Raw genomic sequence first — 7,870 nt, 5'->3', positions numbered from 1 at the left:
ACCAGTATTACCACAAGCATCTTTCAGTTGCTTGGAAATAGCAGTTGTGTATGTGTAGCTGATTCGCTTCAGATCCTTATGACCAGGACTCATTTCTGAGAGACAATGTTCAATCATTTAAAGTTACAAGGAGATTTAGTTACCATAAGAGTAATAGATGTGTTTCAAGCTGATTGGATGCTGTGTAAAAGTTATTTGCAGCCATTGTCTTTGTAGTACAGTACTGTACCAGTAATCTTGAGTGCAATGAAATTTGGCTCGTCAAGTGTGTTTTGCATTTCCCCTTTTGACATATGAACACACGCATGCATTTCTTTTTTCAACATGACATTTAAATGAAGATCATATTGTTATAGCTGTAGCAAGGCTGAATGAATGGCAGTGCTCAAGGCAGTAAATGTTGGCTAGTTGTTAAGCATTCTTCCTTTCTTGTGCAGAGTTTGTACTCTGCAGTGAACTAAATGATGTTGCATACTTGTAACATACTATGCAAAGGACTGTCGGCAGCTGCCTTCCTTTAATACCATTGTTATTTTTTGCACCAATTTTGGAAATAGACTGTGCCATGATTTTATAGATTGAGAATTAAATCAAAGCTGAGATTTATTGAGCTGGATTTGTTTTAGTACCCCAAATTCAAACTTATTTTACATCTAAATGCTTGTTATTATCTTGTATCAACTTTACCCCCCAAAAAGTAATGTCTTTAACCACCACTCCATTTCATTGTAATGTTGAATATTGACCTTTGGTACAAATATCTATTAATGCAAATCTCTGTATTGCTAACAACAAAGGACTTGTAATCACAAGTCTTTATATTTTAGGGATATATATGTGTATATGAAGATACTTTCAGCTTCATCTCTGCACAGGGATTAACAGGGCTGCATGTAGGATCTTGCCGTTTATGAAGAGTAACTATTGGACAGAACATGCTAAGATGATTTGAAAATGTGTAGTTATCTCTACAAAGTAAAGAGCAGCCTACTTTGTATTTAATGTCAGTGTATGTACAGGGGGGCGTTTCATCAACGAGTTCGTCGGAGTTTTCACCGACGAATTTGCTATCAGCCAATCAGACCAAGGATTTCATTAGCTTTTAACAGTTGTCAGTGTAAATCCTTGCGTCTGATTGGCTGATAGCAAATTCGTCGGTGAAAACCCCCGACGAACTCGTTGATGAAACGCCCCCCAGGTATATGAATGTGTTGTCTAAAAATGGTGATATATATATTTTTTAAAGAAAGCTACATGTTACTTGTATCCTTTTTGTAAATTGGTATAACTTTGATAATAAAACTAACTTTATGGAAAGACTGTCGGTGTGCTATCATGTCTTTTATTTGTAAGTCAATTCCAGAATTAAAGAGAAAGCCATGACAAAAATATTATAGAAATTTCTGCTATACTGTATGTGTTGTAGGCCTGCATAATATCTCTGGCTTTTGGTATCACTCACACTACCATTTGTAATAGAGGAAGGTATTGGGGAAGTCTGGGTGATTTTCAGAATTTTACATCACATAGTACATATATCGACAGCTAGGAATTAATTGTGGTCCTTGAGCAGAAAAGCCAATACATAAACTTGTAATCTGAAAACCTAAAACAAATGACAATGAACAAGGTAGCATCTTCACCATTAGTGCGTGGGTTGGGGTTCACCATACGAATGCATGAGCAGGAGGCTCACACATTTCACAAAATGTTGCAATGCAATTCCATTACAATACCGCCTAATTCCTTTAACAAGTTCACCTGTGTAGAATTTATGCATGCTTTCTTCTTTTTTGTTCTGTGAGCCCCCACTCGTGCATTCTTATGGTGAAACTGCTGTCATCATCCTTGTTCATTGTGATTTGTTATAAAATTTGAAAACATTCTTATTCCTTATCCCAATCAGTGTAAATTCTGAAACTCTGTACTCAGTATAACCATTTATATTTGTTCCAATTTAAAAGTCTGAAAATCAGAAGAATGAAACAAGTTTCTCTTTTGTACCCAAGTTTAATGCACTCTACTGCAGGTGTCAATAGATTGATTTGACAAATTTCTGTTTTAAGTATGCACCATCCCTCAATCACAACAAACCGAGCAAGCAGCAATTCGCTGTCCCTTTCTCAACATTTTTTGCAGCAATTGTTAAGTGTGTACAGAGAGGACATTCGAATAAAAATCATTAAAAAATAGAAGTTCTCTAACTGTAAAATTCTCCATCCCTTTATGTGGGACCTGGGCCCAGTTTCATGAAGACTTTAACTGATTATGAATATACACTTGTAGTTGATTTGATTGTGTGGTAAGGGAATTTATAATCAACTACTGTAAAACATGATATATTCGCGGCATGAAATTTTCGCGAATTGGAGCCGATAGCCTTTTTCGTGGCATGAAATTTTCGCGAATTGCTACTGGCATTCAATGCATGTAGTGTAGACAAAAGCTTCGCTTTTAATTTCGCGAATTTTGGCGCTCGCGAAATTCGCGAAATTAAAATGCACGCGAAAATTCCTTGTTTTACAGTATATCTTTTGATAAAACGGGGCCCTGGACCCTGGCCTTAAGGGACACCACGCTCAAGTGAGCTACATGTACTAATAAGCTGCGAATGTTTGCAAGATTACAATCTCCAGTTTGCTAGAGGGTGTCGACTTGGGTTGGAGTCTCTGCAGCAGGAAGCCAGCCAGACTGGCTAGGTGATGAGTAAGCTCATTTTGTTTTTCCTTTGTGACCTGTATTTGCAAACTGGTAAAAGACTTATAAAGTCTACCTGGTAATTTCAATGGAAGCTTATTTGCTTGCAATTATTATTACCGGTTTATTATATTTTTAGGTCAAATGGTGGTCACAAAGTAATTGCAACATCCAACTTTTTTTTTTTTTCAATGCCACTGACTTTGTGTTTGTTTTATTTTCTTTTACTATGTTGGTTGTGGTTTAAAGCATTTGAAGGTTAAAATACTGTACAGACTCAGTGCTATGGGGAAATTTGGTCGGGCATTCCAAGGGGTGTCACAGTCTTCACTTGTGCATGCAATCTGGCTTTTTGAACTCACAAATTATGATTTACATTTATCATCTTGCAGATTATTAGTTACAGGTAGAATAATCATTTTTAACAGATTAACTTAAGTAAAAATGAACTAAAAAATAGACAGCAGAACAATCAAACTCAAAAGATTAATGACTAGAGTTTATCCAGTGTATCTAGACAGCCTCACAGATTCACTTCCACTGTAACACAAAATTTCAAGTTATACAGTATCCTCTTTATTACTGCACATCCATTATTCTCATACTTGTGTTCACAGATGCTGTACATGTATATCACGAGCATCTAACCAATGTGTGAGTACACCTTTATTTTACAAAGCCCACAAGATCTAATCCCTTAATAAAAACTGCATGCCCCTTGTACATGTATCCAGAAGAAAAAAAAAACCACATCTTCACAGCTTTATATGAAGTATCTTTCATAGAGTTGTAGACAGTCCAAAACAACTGGATGAAAATACAGACAAACAGATGATACCTGTTTCAAATTGTTTTTTTGTTTTAGTTTGATAGAAGCAAGAGACTTTTATTGCTTACACTTGAATGTCCACCTACAGTGTACCGTCAGAGGCATAAAATGTACCTTGTTTAACAAATATGCATACAAAAGATATCCACATGAACCAATTCTGTGCCAGCAGCAGGAGCACTTGAGAAGTGGCCGAAAGCATCCTAAATCATAGCAGAATACAGTACCAAAGTGTGATGTTATAGCCATTCATCGCCATGGGAACTGGTTCCAAACAACCTCATATGGCCTGGTCTGTGAACATTATTGTTGCTCCCATACTTGCACCTGGTTCCAACCCAAACTTTTAACAAAAGACTGTGACATCATCACATCAGTACTATGTAAAACCAGCCTGAACTGGGTGCTCTTGCAAGAACTTTCAATAATAATAATAATAATAATACATACAATTTCTATAGCGCCGTTCTCCACTTTGATTAAATGCTCAAGGCGCTTTACAATTGTACATCAAAGCAAACAGATTGAAAATACAAGTACATCACAGTAACAGAAGAAGGATGAAGAAGCAGAAAAAAAAAAAAGACATGAAAGTCTGTCTTCAAAAGACACTGGTCTTCAAAATGCACTGCTAAACAGATAGGATTTTAAATTACTCCTGAAAGATGTTATAGAGCTCGAGTCTTTCAGCTCACGAGGAAGTGAATTCCACAGTGTTGGTCCAGCGTGAGCGAAAGCTCGTTCCCCCCAAGATTTCCTAGAAAACGGAATATGTAAGAGACCTGAAGTTGAGGATCGAAGAGTTCGTGAAGGTTGGTATTGACGAAACAAACAAACATTGTAATCAGGAGCTGTTCCCTCAATAACATGATAAACCAAAAGAAGTATCTTAAACCGAATACGCTCCTGTACAGGCAACCAATGAAGACTCTTCAGGATAGGTGTGATATGACTGCGTTTACTTGACAAAGAAACAATACGTGCAGCGGCATTTTGTAGCTTTTGTAATTGGGCAATTTGCGAGTTTGGTAGATTGAAAAACAAACCATTACCGAAATCAAGGCGTGAAGAAATAAGTGCATGAACAAGTTTTTCCGTGGCAGAGCGAGTCAAATACTTGCGAATAAAACCAATATTGCGCAATTGATAACGGACTGATTTAGAAATGTTGGTGATTTGATCGGACATAGCCATGTGAGAGTCAAACATAACACCCAGATTGCGACATGACTTTGACAGAGGAATATCATTACCTACAATCGAAATACAATTAATATCCAACTTATTCAAGTGAGATTTAGAACCAAAAAGGATAAATTCACACTTGCTGTGGTTTAGAAACAATGAGTTAGACCTCATCCAAGCATCAATATCAATGATGCAATTTTCTAGACAGCGCAGTGCATGAGATGCTTTGATTTGATGTGGTGGAAAAGATACAAAAACTTGTATGTCGTCTGCATATAGATGATACCGAACAGAATGCCTTTGAAATATTTTCCGCAGACCGATCAAATAGATAGAAAAAAGGGTGGGCCCGCCAACAGAGCCTTGAGGTACACCACAGCCTAATGGCTTTGAAGACGATGTGACACCATTCAAAAGAACAGACTGTGAATGGTGTGATAGGTATGATTTAAACCATTCGAGAGCTTGTCCCTGGATACCCAAACTTCTAAGTGTATTGACAAGAATTCTGTGATCTACAGTGTCGAAGGCCGAAGACAGATCCAACAAAACCATTGCTGTGACGGATCCGGAATCCATTTCCCTTAAAATATAACTAGAAACATTTATCAAAAGGGTCTCCACACTATGGTGAGGGCGATAAGCCGACTGTAAAGGATCGAATAGACCATGTTCCAGCATATAGTCTGAGAGTCTCGAGAACACAACTCTCTCTAAAATCTTGAACAAAAATGAAAGATTGCATACAGGACGAAAACTTGTCAATGATTCCTTATCCAATGAAGGTTTTTTCAGCAAAGGACGGATCAGAGCTTTCTTTAAAGATAAGGGTACGGTAGCTTGCTCGATACTGAGGTTAACAATTTGAGAAATAATCGGGGCAAACGTGGGTGCGCAGTCCTTTAAGAGAATGGTTGGAACCGGATCCAATGGACAGGATTTAGGAGGCAATTTACGAAGAAGGAGAAGTATTTCATCAGTAGTTGTATGTTGGAAGGTTTCCAGTGTGGAAGAGGTAACAGGTTCAGATTCAGATAGTACAACATTACAATTGAAATTATCTCGGATTTTTTCAACTTTCGAATGAAAAAAAACTGACTAAAAGTTTCAGCCATGGCACAGCCATCGACATGTTTAGGCAATGGAGATGACTGTTTGCGGTTCAAAAGTCGATTGGCGACGTTGAAAAGCTTCTTATGATCATCTCCGCAGTTTTCGATGAGTCTGGTGTGATAGATGCGTTTGGCTCTGGACACAAGGTAGTTTACTCGGTCTCTCTGATCACAGAACAACTTTCTGTCTGTCTGCAGCTTTCCATTGTTGCGCCATCTCCTCTCAAGTCGCCGCCGCTCTTTCTTTGCTTCAGAGATACCAGAGTCATACCAGGGACTGTACTGATGAGACTTCACTTTCCGAGTCTTGGCTGGTGCGTGAATGTCCAGTAACCTGCTAAGTTCTGAATTGTAGCGGTTCACAGCATCATCAACGTCGGCTGTTGACAAGGACGAAATGTTACTGTCAGACACGTCGTTGGCGAAATCAGTCCTGTTGATGCCTTTTATGTTGCGAGATGAGAACGTAGCATCATTCCTCTCTGGCTTGTTAAAACGAAACAAGCAGGTTACGGCGGAATGGTCGGAGATGCCGGGAATAACTCGTGTGTTGGAAAATAGCAGTCTGTCAGATTGCCGTATCAAGATGACGTCGAGAATATGGCCATGATCATGTGTAGGTGTAGTCACCAACTGGCGGAGTCCATGGCCATCGACGAGGTCGTTGAACTTCTGCGTGTACTGGGATGAGAGCTTATCTAAGTGTATATTAAGATCTCCTGTGATTACGAGAGAAGATAACTTATACAACTTTTCATCTAACAAATCCGAGAACTCATCAATAAAAGATGAAAAAGAACGATATCCTGGTGGTTTGTACATAACTACAATCTCAAGACTAGTAGTGCTGTTAGAGACCACGGCTGACATAGATTCAAAACTTAAATGGTGATCTGATGGATTGAGAACTACAGAGAGATTGTCCCTGTACAAGAACCCAACACCTCCACCACGCCTGGAGGCTCGGGGCTGGTGCAGAAATACAAAACCGGGTGGAGTGAGATCTGTGATGGCTGCATCATCTAATGGAGTCAGCCAAGTCTCAGTCACTGCAACTACATCAAACTTGTTATCAACAACAAAATCTTGAAAAATTGTTGACTTATTACAAAGGGATCGGGCATTGATTGTACAGAATCTAAGATGATCACTAAATTTGTCATAACCTCCTCTTTTCCCTCGATGTGTCTTCGACCTCCGACCGATACCCAGGGACAGAATACTCCTCCATACTTCCTTGTTTTCTTCACGCCATTTTGGGGATTTACTGCCACAGTTGTATGAGTGAAGAAGCTCACTAGAATATCGAACCCTAGAATTGCGTGTGCCAAAAGTTATAGAATCAGACACATCTTCAGAAGGGCCTGGATTCGGGTTAATGTCCCCACACATAAGCAACTTTACACGATAAGTTGATACAGTATTGGAGTAGTACAGTATGGGGCTCCCAATGTACTTTTTTTCCCAGCTGTATTATTCTAGCACATTCACTGTGATTGGCTTAATAGGGCAACATAAAATCTTCTGTCAGGCTTCTGTACAAACAACCTAAAATTTGTGCTCAATAGCGAGCTTTAGATCTGCGACACAAACACTAACACAACGCTAACTAGGCAAAAAATGATGTTCTGCATATGGAAGAGATAGCTGTTTCAATTGTCCAACTTTGCACAATGCTTCATCACAGCGTTCACATTGCAGATCTAAAGCTCCCTGATACCTAAAGGGAGAACATATCAAGCAGATCAAACAAATGTACAGCATGACATTCTACATTCTAGTTCTTACATATATGGACTGTGTGTGATCGGAGATGACATCAATAAAGAGGAAGGAAAAAAAAGTCTGAATGAAAGAGAACTTCACACATCTAGCAATATCATATGACAAAATAATTCACCATATTACATTAGAATGTAAAATTGGAAACAATAGATGAGGAAGAGACTTATTTAGCCTTGAAGAATAGGTTGCCTCAAGCAATCTTCCACACAATACCTAAAAAAATTGTTCTTTCTGTATATTGCTGTTCATTAGGCTCTTC

Source organism: Diadema antillarum, unplaced genomic scaffold (assembly GCF_040938485.1).
Source record: "Diadema antillarum isolate AM-2024a unplaced genomic scaffold, OU_Dant_1.0 seq00000759_RagTag, whole genome shotgun sequence".
NCBI lineage: Eukaryota > Metazoa > Echinodermata > Echinoidea > Diadematoida > Diadematidae > Diadema > Diadema antillarum.
The sequence above is the reverse complement of the archived record's forward strand: the minus strand, read 5'-3'. Positions refer to the sequence as shown.